This window comes from Ixodes scapularis, unplaced genomic scaffold, assembly GCF_016920785.2.
Source record: "Ixodes scapularis isolate PalLabHiFi unplaced genomic scaffold, ASM1692078v2 PGA_scaffold7__128_contigs__length_106722199, whole genome shotgun sequence".
NCBI lineage: Eukaryota > Metazoa > Arthropoda > Arachnida > Ixodida > Ixodidae > Ixodes > Ixodes scapularis.
The window spans coordinates 93,044,253-93,061,611 of NW_024609882.1; the positions used below are offsets into that span (position 1 = coordinate 93,044,253).

Below are 17,359 nucleotides of genomic sequence, written 5' to 3' on the forward strand. Positions count from 1 at the left end.
GCTCCTGGTTGATGTCGGTGAAGCTTCGTTTGTAATGCCCGTCTAGGAACCTTGACAGGTAGTGACGATATTAGTCTCGCGTCATCCCGACAGCTCTATGGCCAGAACAAGAGAAAAGCGAGGGGGAGAAACTCCCCACTCAACGGGACTCTCTTTTGTGTGTCCCCAGACGTCGCTATTCTCCATCTACAAGATTATAATCAGATTAACGCGTCACTGAAATTCACATAAAAGCAGCTCTGCGGTTAGTTGAAGCGATTAGCAGAGAGCTCCTGGTTGATGTCGCTGAAGCTTCGATTGTAATGCGCGTCTAGGAACCTTGACAGGTAGTGACGATATTAGTCTCGGGTCATCCCGACAGCTCTATGGCCAGAACAAGAGAAAAGCGGAGGGAAAACTCCCCACTTAACGGGACTCTCTTTTGTGTGTCCCCAGACGTCGCTATTCTCCATCTACAAGATTATAAACAGATTAACGCGTCACTGAAATTCACACAAAAGCAGCACTGCGGTTAGTTGAAGCGATTAGCAGAGAGCTCCTGGTTGATGTCGCTGAAGCTTCGTTTGTAATGCCCGTCTAGGAACCTTGACAGGTAGTGACGATATTAGTCTCGCGTCATCCCGACAGCTCTATGGCCAGAACAAGAAAAAAGCGGAGGGAGAAACTCCCCACTCAACGGGACTCTCTTTTGTGTGTCCCCAGACGTCGCTATTCTCCATCTACAAGATTATAAACAGATTTACGCGTCACTGAAATTCACACAAATGCAGCTCTGCGGTTAGTTGAAGCGATTAGCAGAGAGCTCCTGGTTGATGTCGGTGAAGCTTCGTTTGTAATGCCCGTCTAGGAACCTTGACAGGTAGTGACGATATTAGTCTCGCGTCATCCTGACAGCTCTATGGCCAGATCAAGAGAAAAGCGGAGGGAGAAACTCCCCACTCAACGGGACTCTCTTTTGTGTGTCCCCAGACGTCGCTATTCTCCATCTAGAAGATTATAAACAGATTAACGCGTCACTGAAATTCACACAAAAGCAGCACTGCGGTTAGTTGAAGCGATTAGCAGAGAGCTCCTGGTTGATGTCGCTGAAGCTTCGTTTGTAATGCCCGTCTAGGAACCTTGACAGGTAGTGACGATATTAGTCTCGCGTCATCCCGACAGCTCTATGGCCAGAACAAGAAAAAAGCGGAGGGAGAAACTCCCCACTCAACGGGACTCTCTTTTGTGTGTCCCCAGACGTCGCTATTCTCCATCTACAAGATTATAAACAGATTTACGCGTCACTGAAATTCACACAAATGCAGCTCTGCGGTTAGTTGAAGCGATTAGCAGAGAGCTCCTGGTTGATGTCGGTGAAGCTTCGTTTGTAATGCCCGTCTAGGAACCTTGACAGGTAGTGACGATATTAGTCTCGCGTCATCCTGACAGCTCTATGGCCAGATCAAGAGAAAAGCGGAGGGAGAAACTCCCCACTCAACGGGACTCTCTTTTGTGTGTCCCCAGACGTCGCTATTCTCCATCTAGAAGATTATAAACAGATTAACGCGTCACTGAAATTCACACAAAAGGAGCTCTGCGGTTAGTTGAAGCGATTAGCAGAGAGCTCCTGGTTGATGTCGGTGAAGCTTCGTTTGTAATGCCCGTCTAGGAACCTTGACAGGTAGTGACGATATTAGTCTCGCGTCATCCCGACAGCTCTATGGCCAGAACAAGAGAAAAGCGGAGGGAGAAACTCCCCACTCAACGGGACTCTCTTTTGTGTGTCCCCAGACGTCGCTATTCTCCATCTACAAGATTATAAACAGATTAACGCGTCACTGAAATTCACACAAAAGCAGCTCTGCGGTTAGCTGAAGCGATTAGCAGAGAGCTCCTGGTTGATGTCGCTGAAGCTTCGTTTGTAATGCCCGTGTAGGAAACTTGACAGGTAGTGACGATATTAGTCTCGCGTCATCCTGACAGCTCTATGGCCAGAACAAGAGAAAAGCGGAGGGAGAAACTCCCCACTCAACGGGACTCTCTTTTTTGTGTCCCCAGACGTTGCTATTCTCCATCTACAAGATTATAAACAGATTAACGCGTCACTGAAATTCACACAAAAGCAGCTCTGCGGTTTGTTGAAGCGATTAGCAGAGAGCTCCTGGTTGATGTCGGTGAAGCTTCGTTTGTAATGCCCGTCTAGGAACCTTGACAGGTAGTGACGATATTAGTCTCGCGTCATTCTGACAGCTCTATGGCCAGAACAAGAAAAAAGCGGAGGGAGAAACTCCCCACTCAACGGGACTCTCTTTTGTGTGTCCCCAGACGTCGCTATTCTCCATCTACAAAATTATAAACAGATTAACGCGTCACTGAAATTCACACAAAAGCAGCTCTGCGGTTAGTTGAAGCGATCAGCAGAGAGCTCCTAGTTGATGTCGGTGAAGCTTCGTTTGTAATGCCCGTCTAGGAACCTTGACAGGTAGTGACGATATTAGTCTCGCGTCATCCCGACAGCTCTATGGCCAGAACAAGAGAAAAGCGGAGGGAGAAACTCCCCACTCAACGGGACTCTCTTTTGTGTGTCCCCAGACGTCGCTATTCTCCATCTACAAGATTATAAACAGATTAACGCGTCACTGAAATTCACACAAAAGCAGCTCTGCGGTTAGTTGAAGCGGTTAGCAGAGAGCTCCTGGTTGATGTCGCTGAAGCTTCGTTTGTAATACCCGTCTAGGAACCTTGACAGGTAGTGACGTTATTAGTCTCGCGTCATCCCGACAGCTCTATGGCCAGAACAAGAAAAAAGCGGAGGGAGAAACTCCCCACTCAACGGGACTCTCTTTTGTGTGTCCCCAGACGTCGCTATTCTCCATCTACAAAATTATAAACAGATTAACGCGTCACTGAAATTCACATAAAAGCAGCTCTGCGGTTAGTTGAAGCGATTAGCAGAGAGCTCCTGGTTGATGTCGGTGAAGCTTCGTTTGTAATGCCCGTCTAGGAACCTTGAGAGGTAGTGACGATATTAGTCTCGCGTCATCCCGACAGCTCTATGGCCAGAACAAGAGAAAAGCGGAGGGAGAAACTCCCCACTCAACGGGACTCTCTTTTGTGTGTCCCCAGACGTCGCTATTCTCCATCTACAAGATTATAAACAGATTAACGCGTCACTGAAATTCACACAAAAGCAGCTCTGCGGTTAGTTGAAGCGATTAGCAGAGAGCTCCTGGTTGATGTCGCTGAAGCTTCGTTTGTAATGCCCGTCTAGGAACCTTGACAGGTAGTGACGATATTAGTCTCGCGTCATCCCGACAGCTCTATGGCCACAACAAGAGAAAAGCGGAGGGAGAAACTCCCCACTCAGCGGGACTCTCTTTTTTGTGTCCCCAGACGTCGCTATTCTCCATCTACAAGATTATAAACAGATTAACGCGTCACTGAAATTCACACAAAAGCAGCTCTGCGGTTAGTTGAAGCGATTAGCAGAGAGCTCCTGGTTGATGTCGGTGAAGCTTCGTTTGTAATGCCCGTCTAGGAACCTTGACAGGTAGTGACGATATTAGTCTCGCGTCATCCTGACAGCTCTATGGCCAGATCAAGAGAAAAGCGGAGGGAGAAACTCCCCACTAAACGGGACTCTCTTTTGTGTGTCCCCAGACGTCGCTATTCTCCATCTAGAAGATTATAAACAGATTAAAGCGTCACTGAAATTCACACAAAAGCAGCTCTGCGGTTAGTTGAAGCGATTAGCAGAGAGCTCCTGGTTGATGTCGGTGAAGCTTCGTTTGTAATGCCCGTCTAGGAACCTTGAGAGGTAGTGACGATATTAGTCTCGCGTCATCCCGACAGCTCTATGGCCAGAACAAGAGAAAAGCGGAGGGAGAAACTCCCCACTCAACGGGACTCTCTTTTGTGTGTCCCCAGACGTCGCTATTCTCCATCTACAAGATTATAAACAGATTAACGCGTCACTGAAATTCACACAAAAGCAGCTCTGCGGTTAGTTGAAGCGATTAGCAGAGAGCTCCTGGTTGATGTCGCTGAAGCTTCGTTTGTAATGCCCGTCTAGGAACCTTGACAGGTAGTGACGATATTAGTCTCGCGTCATCCCGACAGCTCTATGGCCACAACAAGAGAAAAGCGGAGGGAGAAACTCCCCACTCAGCGGGACTCTCTTTTTTGTGTCCCCAGACGTCGCTATTCTCCATCTACAAGATTATAAACAGATTAACGCGTCACTGAAATTCACACAAAAGCAGCTCTGCGGTTAGTTGAAGCGATTAGCAGAGAGCTCCTGGTTGATGTCGGTGAAGCTTCGTTTGTAATGCCCGTCTAGGAACCTTGACAGGTAGTGACGATATTAGTCTCGCGTCATCCTGACAGCTCTATGGCCAGATCAAGAGAAAAGCGGAGGGAGAAACTCCCCACTAAACGGGACTCTCTTTTGTGTGTCCCCAGACGTCGCTATTCTCCATCTAGAAGATTATAAACAGATTAAAGCGTCACTGAAATTCACACAAAAGCAGCTCTGCGGTTAGTTGAAGCGATTAGCAGAGAGCTCCTGGTTGATGTCGGTGAAGCTTCGTTTGTAATGCCCGTCTAGGAACCTTGACAGGTAGTGACGATATTAGTCTCGCGTCATCCCGACAGCTCTATGGCCAGAACAAGAGAAAAGCGGAGGGAGAAACTCCCCACTCAACGGGACTCTCTTTTTTGTGTCCCCAGACGTCGCTATTCTCCATCTACAAGATTATAAACAGATTAACGCGTCACTGAAATTCACACAAAAGCAGCTCTGCGGTTAGTTGAAGCGATTAGCAGAGAGCTCCTGGTTGATGTCGGTGAAGCTTCGTTTGTAATGTCCGTCTAGGAACCTTGACAGGTAGTGACGAAATTTGTCTCGCGTCATCCCGACAGCTCTATGGCCCGAACAAGAGAAAAGCGGAGGGAGAAACTCCCCACTCAACGGGACTCTTTTTTGTGTGTCCCCAGACGTCGCTATTCTCCATCTACAAGATTATAAACAGATTAACGCGTCACTGAAATTCACATAAAAGCAGCTCTGCGGTTAGTTGAAGCGATTAGCAGAGAGCTCCTGGTTGATGTCGCTGAAGCTTCGTTTGTAATGCCCGTCTAGGAACCTTGACAGGTAGTGACGATATTAGTCTCGCGTCATCCCGACAGCTCTATGGCCAGAACAAGAGAAAAGCGGAGGGAGAAACTCCCCACTCAACGGGACTCTCTTTTGTGTGACCACAGACGTCGCTATTCTCCATCTACAAGATTATAAACAGATTAACGCGTCACTGAAATTCACACAAAAGCAGCTCTGCGGTTAGTTGAAGCGATTAGCAGAGAGCTCCTGGTTGATGTCGGGGAAGCTTCGTTTGTAATGCCCGTCTAGGAACCTTGACAGGTAGTGACGATATTAGTCTCGCGTCATCCCGACAGCTCTATGGCCAGAACAAGAGAAAAGCGGAGGGAGAAACTCCCCACTCAACGGTACTCTCTTTTGTGTGTCCCCAGACGTCGCTATTCTCCATCTACAAGATTATAAACAGATTAACGCGTCACTGAAATTCACACAAAAGCAGCTCTGCGGTTAGTTGAAGCGATTAGCAGAGAGCTCCTGGTTGATGTCGCTGAAGCTTCGATTGTAATGCGCGTCTAGGAACCTTGACAGGTAGTGACAATATTAATCTCGCGTCATCCCGACAGCTCTATGGCCAGAACAAGAGAAAAGCGGAGGGAGAAACTCCCCACTCAACGGGACTCTCTTTTGTGTGTCCCCAGACGTCGCTATTCTCCATCTACAAGATTATAAACAGATTAACGCGTCACTGAAATTCACATAAAAGCAGCTCTGCGGTTAGTTGAAGCGATTAGCAGAGAGCTCCTGGTTGATGTCGCTGAAGCTTCGTTTGTAATGCCCGTCTAGGAACCTTGACAGGTAGTGACGATATTAGTCTCGCGTCATCCCGACAGCTCTATGGCCAGAACAAGAGAAAAGCGGAGGGAGAAACTCCCCACTCAACGGGACTCTCTTTTGTGTGTCCCCAGACGTCGCTATTCTCCATCTACAAGATTATAAACAGATTAACGCGTCACTGAAATTCACATAGAAGCAGCTCTGCGGTTAGTTGAAGCGATTAGCAGAGAGCTCCTGATTGATGTCGCTGTAGCTTCGTTTGTAATGCCCGTCTAGGAACCTTGAGAGGTAGTGACGATATTAGTCTCGCGTCGTCCCGACAGCTCTATGGCCAGAACAAGAAAAAAGCGGAGGGAGAAACTCCCCACTCAACGGGACTCTCTTTTGTGTGTCCCCAGACGTCGCTATTCTCCATCTACAAGATTATAAACAGATTAACGCGTCACTGAAATTCACATAAAAGCAGCTCTGCGGTTAGTTGAAGCGATTAGCAGAGAGCTCCTGGTTGATGTCGCTGTAGCTTCGTTTGTAATGCCCGTCTAGGAACCTTGAGAGGTAGTGACGATATTAGTCTCGCGTCATCCCGACAGCTCTATGGCCAGAACAAGAGAAAAGCGGAGGGAGAATCTCCCCACTCAACGGGACTCTCTTTTGTGTGTCCCCAGATGTCGCTATTCTCCATCTACAAGATTATAAACAGATTAACGCGTCACTGAAATTCACATAAAAGCAGCTCTGCGGTTAGTTAAAGCGATTAGCAGAGAGCTCCTGGTTGATGTCGGTGAAGCTTCGTTTGTAATGCCCGTCTAGGAACCTTGACAGGTAGTGACGATATTAGTCTCGCGTCATCCCGACAGCTCTATGGCCAGAACAAGAGAAAAGCGGAGGGAGAAACTCCCCACTCAACGGGACTCTCTTTTGTGTGTCCCCAGACGTCGCTATTCTCCATCTACAAGATTATAATCAGATTAACGCGTCACTGAAATTCACATAAAAGCAGCTCTGCGGTTAGTTGAAGCGATTAGCAGAGAGCTCCTGGTTGATGTCGCTGAAGCTTCGATTGTAATGCGCGTCTAGGAACCTTGACAGGTAGTGACGATATTAGTCTCGGGTCATCCCGACAGCTCTATGGCCAGAACAAGAGAAAAGCGGAGGGAAAACTCCCCACTTAACGGGACTCTCTTTTGTGTGTCCCCAGACGTCGCTATTCTCCATCTACAAGATTATAAACAGATTAACGCGTCACTGAAATTCACACAAAAGCAGCACTGCGGTTAGTTGAAGCGATTAGCAGAGAGCTGCTGGTTGATGTCGCTGAAGCTTCGTTTGTAATGCCCGTCTAGGAACCTTGACAGGTAGTGACGATATTAGTCTCGCGTCATCCCGACAGCTCTATGGCCAGAACAAGAAAAAAGCGGAGGGAGAAACTCCCCACTCAACGGGACTCTCTTTTGTGTGTCCCCAGACGTCGCTATTCTCCATCTACAAGATTATAAACAGATTTACGCGTCACTGAAATTCACACAAATGCAGCTCTGCGGTTAGTTGAAGCGATTAGCAGAGAGCTCCTGGTTGATGTCGGTGAAGCTTCGTTTGTAATGCCCGTCTAGGAACCTTGACAGGTAGTGACGATATTAGTCTCGCGTCATCCTGACAGCTCTATGGCCAGATCAAGAGAAAAGCGGAGGGAGAAACTCCCCACTCAACGGGACTCTCTTTTGTGTGTCCCCAGACGTCGCTATTCTCCATCTAGAAGATTATAAACAGATTAACGCGTCACTGAAATTCACACAAAAGGAGCTCTGCGGTTAGTTGAAGCGATTAGCAGAGAGCTCCTGGTTGATGTCGGTGAAGCTTCGTTTGTAATGCCCGTCTAGGAACCTTGACATGTAGTGACGATATTAGTCTCGCGTCATCCCGACAGCTCTATGGCCAGAACAAGAGAAAAGCGGAGGGAGAAACTCCCCACTCAACGGGACTCTCTTTTGTGTGTCCCCAGACGTCGCTATTCTCCATCTACAAGATTATAAACAGATTAACGCGTCACTGAAATTCACACAAAAGCAGCTCTGCGGTTAGCTGAAGCGATTAGCAGAGAGCTCCTGGTTGATGTCGCTGAAGCTTCGTTTGTAATGCCCGTGTAGGAAACTTGACAGGTAGTGACGATATTAGTCTCGCGTCATCCTGACAGCTCTATGGCCAGAACAAGAGAAAAGCGGAGGGAGAAACTCCCCACTCAACGGGACTCTCTTTTTTGTGTCCCCAGACGTTGCTATTCTCCATCTACAAGATTATAAACAGATTAACGCGTCACTGAAATTCACACAAAAGCAGCTCTGCGGTTTGTTGAAGCGATTAGCAGAGAGCTCCTGGTTGATGTCGGTGAAGCTTCGTTTGTAATGCCCGTCTAGGAACCTTGACAGGTAGTGACGATATTAGTCTCGCGTCATTCTGACAGCTCTATGGCCAGAACAAGAAAAAAGCGGAGGGAGAAACTCCCCACTCAACGGGACTCTCTTTTGTGTGTCCCCAGACGTCGCTATTCTCCATCTACAAAATTATAAACAGATTAACGCGTCACTGAAATTCACACAAAAGCAGCTCTGCGGTTAGTTGAAGCGATCAGCAGAGAGCTCCTAGTTGATGTCGGTGAAGCTTCGTTTGTAATGCCCGTCTAGGAACCTTGACAGGTAGTGACGATATTAGTCTCGCGTCATCCCGACAGCTCTATGGCCAGAACAAGAGAAAAGCGGAGGGAGAAACTCCCCACTCAACGGGACTCTCTTTTGTGTGTCCCCAGACGTCGCTATTCTCCATCTACAAGATTATAAACAGATTAACGCGTCACTGAAATTCACACAAAAGCAGCTCTGCGGTTAGTTGAAGCGGTTAGCAGAGAGCTCCTGGTTGATGTCGCTGAAGCTTCGTTTGTAATACCCGTCTAGGAACCTTGACAGGTAGTGACGTTATTAGTCTCGCGTCATCCCGACAGCTCTATGGCCAGAACAAGAAAAAAGCGGAGGGAGAAACTCCCCACTCAACGGGACTCTCTTTTGTGTGTCCCCAGACGTCGCTATTCTCCATCTACAAAATTATAAACAGATTAACGCGTCACTGAAATTCACATAAAAGCAGCTCTGCGGTTAGTTGAAGCGATTAGCAGAGAGCTCCTGGTTGATGTCGGTGAAGCTTCGTTTGTAATGCCCGTCTAGGAACCTTGAGAGGTAGTGACGATATTAGTCTCGCGTCATCCCGACAGCTCTATGGCCAGAACAAGAGAAAAGCGGAGGGAGAAACTCCCCACTCAACGGGACTCTCTTTTGTGTGTCCCCAGACGTCGCTATTCTCCATCTACAAGATTATAAACAGATTAACGCGTCACTGAAATTCACACAAAAGCAGCTCTGCGGTTAGTTGAAGCGATTAGCAGAGAGCTCCTGGTTGATGTCGCTGAAGCTTCGTTTGTAATGCCCGTCTAGGAACCTTGACAGGTAGTGACGATATTAGTCTCGCGTCATCCCGACAGCTCTATGGCCAGATCAAGAGAAAAGCGGAGGGAGAAACTCCCCACTCAACGGGACTCTCTTTTGTGTGTCCCCAGACGTCGCTATTCTCCATCTAGAAGATTATAAACAGATTAACGCGTCACTGAAATTCACACAAATGCAGCTCTGCGGTTAGTTGAAGTGATTAGCAGAGAGCTCCTGGTTGATGTCGGTGAAGCTTCGTTTGTAATGCCCGTCTAGGAACCTTGAGAGGTAGTGACGATATTAGTCTCGCGTCATCCCGACAGCTCTATGGCCAGATCAAGAGAAAAGCGGAGGGAGAAACTCCCCACTCAACGGGACTCTCTTTTGTGTGTCCCCAGACGTCGCTATTCTCCATCTAGAAGATTATAAACAGATTAACGCGTCACTGAAATTCACACAAAAGCAGCTCTGCGGTTAGTTGAAGCGATTAGCAGAGAGCTCCTGGTTGATGTCGCTGAAGCTTCGTTTGTAATGCCCGTCTAGGAACCTTGACAGGTAGTGACGATATTAGTCTCGCGTCATCCCGACAGCTCTATGGCCAGATCAAGAGAAAAGCGGAGGGAGAAACTCCCCACTCAACGGGACTCTCTTTTGTGTGTCCCCAGACGTCGCTATTCTCCATCTAGAAGATTATAAACAGATTAACGCGTCACTGAAATTCACACAAAAGCAGCTCTGCGGTTAGTTGAAGCGATTAGCAGAGAGCTCCTGGTTGATGTCGGTGAAGCTTCGTTTGTAATGCCCGTCTAGGAACCTTGAGAGGTAGTGACGATATTAGTCTCGCGTCATCCCGACAGCTCTATGGCCAGAACAAGAAAAAAGCGGAGGGAGAAACTCCCCACTCAACGGGACTCTCTTTTGTGTGTCCCCAGACGTCGCTATTCTCCATCTACAAGATTATAAACAGATTAACGCGTCACTGAAATTCACACAAATGCAGCTCTGCGGTTAGTTGAAGTGATTAGCAGAGAGCTCCTGGTTGATGTCGGTGAAGCTTCGTTTGTAATGCCCGTCTAGGAACCTTGACAGGTAGTGACGATATTAGTCTCGCGTCATCCCGACAGCTCTATGGCCAGATCAAGAGAAAAGCGGAGGGAGAAACTCCCCACTCAACGGGACTCTCTTTTGTGTGTCCCCAGACGTCGCTATTCTCCATCTAGAAGATTATAAACAGATTAACGCGTCACTGAAATTCACACAAAAGGAGCTCTGCGGTTAGTTGAAGCGATTAGCAGAGAGCTCCTGGTTGATGTCGGTGAAGCTTCGTTTGTAATGCCCGTCTAGGAACCTTGACAGGTAGTGACGATATTAGTCTCACGTCATCCCGACAGCTCTATGGCCAGAACAAGAGAAAAGCGGATGGAGAAACTCCCCACTCAACGGGACTCTCTTTTGTGTGTCCTTAGACGTCGCTATTCTCCATCTACAAGATTATAAACAGATTAACGCGTCACTGAAATTCACACAAAAGCAGCTCTGCGGTTAGTTGAAGCGATTAGCAGAGAGCTCCTGGTTGATGTCGCTGAAGCTTCGTTTGTAATGCCCGTCTAGGAACCTTGACAGGTAGTGACGATATTAGTCTCGCGTCATCCCGACAGCTCTATGGCCACAACAAGAGAAAAGCGGAGGGAGGAACTCCTCACTCAACGGGACTCTCTTTAGTGTGTTCCCAGACGTCGCTATTTTCCATCTACAAAATTATAAACAGATTTACGCGTCACTGAAATTCACACAAATGCAGCTCTGCGGTTAGTTGAAGCGATTAGCAGAGAGCTCCTGGTTGATGTCGGTGAAGCTTCGTTTGTAATGCCCGTCTAGGAACCTTGACAGGTAGTGACGATATTAGTCTCGCGTCATCCTGACAGCTCTATGGCCAGATCAAGAGAAAAGCGGAGGGAGAAACTCCCCACTCAACGGGACTCTCTTTTGTGTGTCCCCAGACGTCGCTATTCTCCATCTAGAAGATTATAAACAGATTAACGCGTCACTGAAATTCACACAAAAGGAGCTCTGCGGTTAGTTGAAGCGATTAGCAGAGAGCTCCTGGTTGATGTCGGTGAAGCTTCGTTTGTAATGCCCGTCTAGGAACCTTGACATGTAGTGACGATATTAGTCTCGCGTCATCCCGACAGCTCTATGGCCAGAACAAGAGAAAAGCGGAGGGAGAAACTCCCCACTCAACGGGACTCTCTTTTGTGTGTCCCCAGACGTCGCTATTCTCCATCTACAAGATTATAAACAGATTAACGCGTCACTGAAATTCACACAAAAGCAGTTCTGCGGTTAGCTGAAGCGATTAGCAGAGAGCTCCTGGTTGATGTCGCTGAAGCTTCGTTTGTAATGCCCGTGTAGGAAACTTGACAGGTAGTGACGATATTAGTCTCGCGTCATCCTGACAGCTCTATGGCCAGAACAAGAGAAAAGCGGAGGGAGAAACTCCCCACTCAACGGGACTCTCTTTTTTGTGTCCCCAGACGTTGCTATTCTCCATCTACAAGATTATAAACAGATTAACGCGTCACTGAAATTCACACAAAAGCAGCTCTGCGGTTTGTTGAAGCGATTAGCAGAGAGCTCCTGGTTGATGTCGGTGAAGCTTCGTTTGTAATGCCCGTCTAGGAACCTTGACAGGTAGTGACGATATTAGTCTCGCGTCATTCTGACAGCTCTATGGCCAGAACAAGAAAAAAGCGGAGGGAGAAACTCCCCACTCAACGGGACTCTCTTTTGTGTGTCCCCAGACGTCGCTATTCTCCATCTACAAAATTATAAACAGATTAACGCGTCACTGAAATTCACACAAAAGCAGCTCTGCGGTTAGTTGAAGCGATCAGCAGAGAGCTCCTAGTTGATGTCGGTGAAGCTTCGTTTGTAATGCCCGTCTAGGAACCTTGACAGGTAGTGACGATATTAGTCTCGCGTCATCCCGACAGCTCTATGGCCAGAACAAGAGAAAAGCGGAGGGAGAAACTCCCCACTCAACGGGACTCTCTTTTGTGTGTCCCCAGACGTCGCTATTCTCCATCTACAAGATTATAAACAGATTAACGCGTCACTGAAATTCACACAAAAGCAGCTCTGCGGTTAGTTGAAGCGGTTAGCAGAGAGCTCCTGGTTGATGTCGCTGAAGCTTCGTTTGTAATACCCGTCTAGGAACCTTGACAGGTAGTGACGTTATTAGTCTCGCGTCATCCCGACAGCTCTATGGCCAGAACAAGAAAAAAGCGGAGGGAGAAACTCCCCACTCAACGGGACTCTCTTTTGTGTGTCCCCAGACGTCGCTATTCTCCATCTACAAAATTATAAACAGATTAACGCGTCACTGAAATTCACATAAAAGCAGCTCTGCGGTTAGTTGAAGCGATTAGCAGAGAGCTCCTGGTTGATGTCGGTGAAGCTTCGTTTGTAATGCCCGTCTAGGAACCTTGAGAGGTAGTGACGATATTAGTCTCGCGTCATCCCGACAGCTCTATGGCCAGAACAAGAGAAAAGCGGAGGGAGAAACTCCCCACTCAACGGGACTCTCTTTTGTGTGTCCCCAGACGTCGCTATTCTCCATCTACAAGATTATAAACAGATTAACGCGTCACTGAAATTCACACAAAAGCAGCTCTGCGGTTAGTTGAAGCGATTAGCAGAGAGCTCCTGGTTGATGTCGCTGAAGCTTCGTTTGTAATGCCCGTCTAGGAACCTTGACAGGTAGTGACGATATTAGTCTCGCGTCATCCCGACAGCTCTATGGCCAGATCAAGAGAAAAGCGGAGGGAGAAACTCCCCACTCAACGGGACTCTGTTTTGTGTGTCCCCAGACGTCGCTATTCTCCATCTAGAAGATTATAAACAGATTAACGCGTCACTGAAATTCACACAAATGCAGCTCTGCGGTTAGTTGAAGTGATTAGCAGAGAGCTCCTGGTTGATGTCGGTGAAGCTTCGTTTGTAATGCCCGTCTAGGAACCTTGAGAGGTAGTGACGATATTAGTCTCGCGTCATCCCGACAGCTCTATGGCCAGATCAAGAGAAAAGCGGAGGGAGAAACTCCCCACTCAACGGGACTCTCTTTTGTGTGTCCCCAGACGTCGCTATTCTCCATCTAGAAGATTATAAACAGATTAACGCGTCACTGAAATTCACACAAAAGCAGCTCTGCGGTTAGTTGAAGCGATTAGCAGAGAGCTCCTGGTTGATGTCGCTGAAGCTTCGTTTGTAATGCCCGTCTAGGAACCTTGACAGGTAGTGACGATATTAGTCTCGCGTCATCCCGACAGCTCTATGGCCAGATCAAGAGAAAAGCGGAGGGAGAAACTCCCCACTCAACGGGACTCTCTTTTGTGTGTCCCCAGACGTCGCTATTCTCCATCTAGAAGATTATAAACAGATTAACGCGTCACTGAAATTCACACAAAAGCAGCTCTGCGGTTAGTTGAAGCGATTAGCAGAGAGCTCCTGGTTGATGTCGGTGAAGCTTCGTTTGTAATGCCCGTCTAGGAACCTTGAGAGGTAGTGACGATATTAGTCTCGCGTCATCCCGACAGCTCTATGGCCAGAACAAGAAAAAAGCGGAGGGAGAAACTCCCCACTCAACGGGACTCTCTTTTGTGTGTCCCCAGACGTCGCTATTCTCCATCTACAAGATTATAAACAGATTAACGCGTCACTGAAATTCACACAAATGCAGCTCTGCGGTTAGTTGAAGTGATTAGCAGAGAGCTCCTGGTTGATGTCGGTGAAGCTTCGTTTGTAATGCCCGTCTAGGAACCTTGACAGGTAGTGACGATATTAGTCTCGCGTCATCCCGACAGCTCTATGGCCAGATCAAGAGAAAAGCGGAGGGAGAAACTCCCCACTCAACGGGACTCTCTTTTGTGTGTCCCCAGACGTCGCTATTCTCCATCTAGAAGATTATAAACAGATTAACGCGTCACTGAAATTCACACAAAAGGAGCTCTGCGGTTAGTTGAAGCGATTAGCAGAGAGCTCCTGGTTGATGTCGGTGAAGCTTCGTTTGTAATGCCCGTCTAGGAACCTTGACAGGTAGTGACGATATTAGTCTCACGTCATCCCGACAGCTCTATGGCCAGAACAAGAGAAAAGCGGATGGAGAAACTCCCCACTCAACGGGACTCTCTTTTGTGTGTCCTTAGACGTCGCTATTCTCCATCTACAAGATTATAAACAGATTAACGCGTCACTGAAATTCACACAAAAGCAGCTCTGCGGTTAGTTGAAGCGATTAGCAGAGAGCTCCTGGTTGATGTCGCTGAAGCTTCGTTTGTAATGCCCGTCTAGGAACCTTGACAGGTAGTGACGATATTAGTCTCGCGTCATCCCGACAGCTCTATGGCCACAACAAGAGAAAAGCGGAGGGAGGAACTCCTCACTCAACGGGACTCTCTTTAGTGTGTTCCCAGACGTCGCTATTTTCCATCTACAAAATTATAAACAGATTAACGGGTCACTGAAATTCACACAAAAGCAGCTCTGCGGTTAGTTGAAGCGATCAGCAGAGAGCTCCTGGTTGATGTCGGTGAAGCTTCGTTTGTAATGCCCGTCTAGGAACCTTGACAGGTAGTGACGATATTAGTCTCGCGTCATCCCGACAGCTCTATGGCCAGATCAAGAGAAAAGCGGAGGGAGAAACTCCCCACTCAACGGGACTCTCTTTTGTGTGTCCCCAGACGTCGCTATTCTCCATCTAGAAGATTATAAACAGATTAACGCGTCACTGAAATTCACACAAAAGCAGCTCTGCGGTTAGTTGAAGCGATTAGCAGAGAGCTCCTGGTTGATGTCGGTGAAGCTTCGTTTGTAATGCCCGTCTAGGAACCTTGAGAGGTAGTGACGATATTAGTCTCGCGTCATCCCGACAGCTCTATGGCCAGAACAAGAAAAAAGCGGAGGGAGAAACTCCCCACTCAACGGGACTCTCTTTTGTGTGTCCCCAGACGTCGCTATTCTCCATCTACAAGATTATAAACAGATTAACGCGTCACTGAAATTCACACAAATGCAGCTCTGCGGTTAGTTGAAGTGATTAGCAGAGAGCTCCTGGTTGATGTCGGTGAAGCTTCGTTTGTAATGCCCGTCTAGGAACCTTGACAGGTAGTGACGATATTAGTCTCGCGTCATCCCGACAGCTCTATGGCCAGATCAAGAGAAAAGCGGAGGGAGAAACTCCTCACTCAACGGGACTCTCTTTTGTGTGTCCCCAGACGTCGCTATTCTCCATCTAGAAGATTATAAACAGATTAACGCGTCACTGAAATTCACACAAAAGGAGCTCTGCGGTTAGTTGAAGCGATTAGCAGAGAGCTCCTGGTTGATGTCGGTGAAGCTTCGTTTGTAATGCCCGTCTAGGAACCTTGACAGGTAGTGACGATATTAGTCTCACGTCATCCCGACAGCTCTATGGCCAGAACAAGAGAAAAGTGGAGGGAGAAACTCCCCACTCAACGGGACTCTCTTTTTTGTGTCCCCAGACGTCGCTATTCTCCATCTACAAGATTATAAACAGATTAACGCGTCACTGAAATTCACACAAAAGCAGCTCTGCGGTTAGTTGAAGCGATTAGCAGAGAGCTCCTGGTTGATGTCGGTGAAGCTTCGTTTGTAATGCCCGTCTAGGAAGCTTGACAGGTAGTGACGATATTAGTCTCGCGTCATCCTGACAGCTCTATGGCCAGAACAAGAGAAAAGCGGAGGGAGAAACTCCCCACTCAACGGGACTCTCTTTTGTGTGTCCCCAGACGTCGCTATTCTCCATCTACAAGATTATAAACAGATTAACGCGTCACTGAAATTCACACAAAAGCAGCTCTGCGGTTAGTTGAAGCGATTAGCAGAGAGCTCCTGGTTGATGTCGGTGAAGCTTCGTTTGAAATGCCCGTCTAGAAACCTTGACAGGTAGTGACGATATTAGTCTCGCGTCATCCTGACAGCTCTATGGCCAGAACAAGAGAAAAGCGGAAAGAGAAACTCCCCACTCAACGGGACTCTCTTTTGTGTGTCCCCAGACGTCGCTATTCTCCATCTACAAGATTATAAACAGATTAACGCCTCACTGAAATTCACACAAAAGCAGCTCTGCGGTTAGTTTCGGTACACGATCGTTGGCAAGCTTCGACCACTTGGTGGCTGGAACGGCTAGAGCATCCTGACGACATCAGCCTCACCGCAGCTTTGCTTATCCTGACCCAGACTACATCACGATTGCGCCGGATGTGACGTGCCCTCCGCTGGCTGCTGCTCTCCGAGCACTTGCTAGAGTGGGCCATTTATAACAAAAAATAAAGCCATCAAACCGAAAATACAAACGTGCGATTGCCAGTTACGGGTATTGTGGAACAAATTCAGCCTATTTCTGAACATGCTGGGTATATTTCAAATTCCGTTGAAGTATTTTTAAAGGGTAATTTTGCAGTTTTTCGAACTTCCCAAACAAATTGCATCTTCTGGATGCCCTGATTTACTCTTCCCGGTATGCTATTCATTGTCTCAAAATTCAAAATAGCTATTGAGAAAATGGTAAATGAAGATGATGACGAAACCTACATTCAAATTTCCGCGCGCTCACCAGTGTTATGACGTGCAAATGCTATAAACGTTCAGGTCGTGCGGGTCGTTGTAAACAGAGCATCCTGAGCGTTTTTTCGTGCTTCTCAGTGAATGAGCTTCCAGTCATTCTTCTCCCACCAATGGACATCTTGTAATTGCTAGGAAACGTGTTTTTCTACCCACTTTGTACCATTTCTTTCGTCACACTTCAGTGTCGCCAGGCGGGGCTCTTGGTCTGAGAAACACAATGAGAACAAAATAAAAAAAATTCAATAACTCTGCAATTTCTTTCTTCGTTGCACACATTACTGGGGGACTGGTACAGCCGTGTCTATCGCTGTGTTGAGCAAATTTTGAGGAAAAT

The 17,359-nt window shown here is 47.6% G+C and overlaps 1 protein-coding gene across 1 annotated transcript in view; it reads left to right on the top strand.

Annotated features, from left to right (window-relative positions):
* Positions 1–17,359, top strand: part of LOC8040344 (retinal-specific phospholipid-transporting ATPase ABCA4) — a 223,262-nt gene that overhangs the window by 147,361 nt on the left and 58,542 nt on the right. The gene's annotated exons all lie outside the window — the stretch shown is intronic.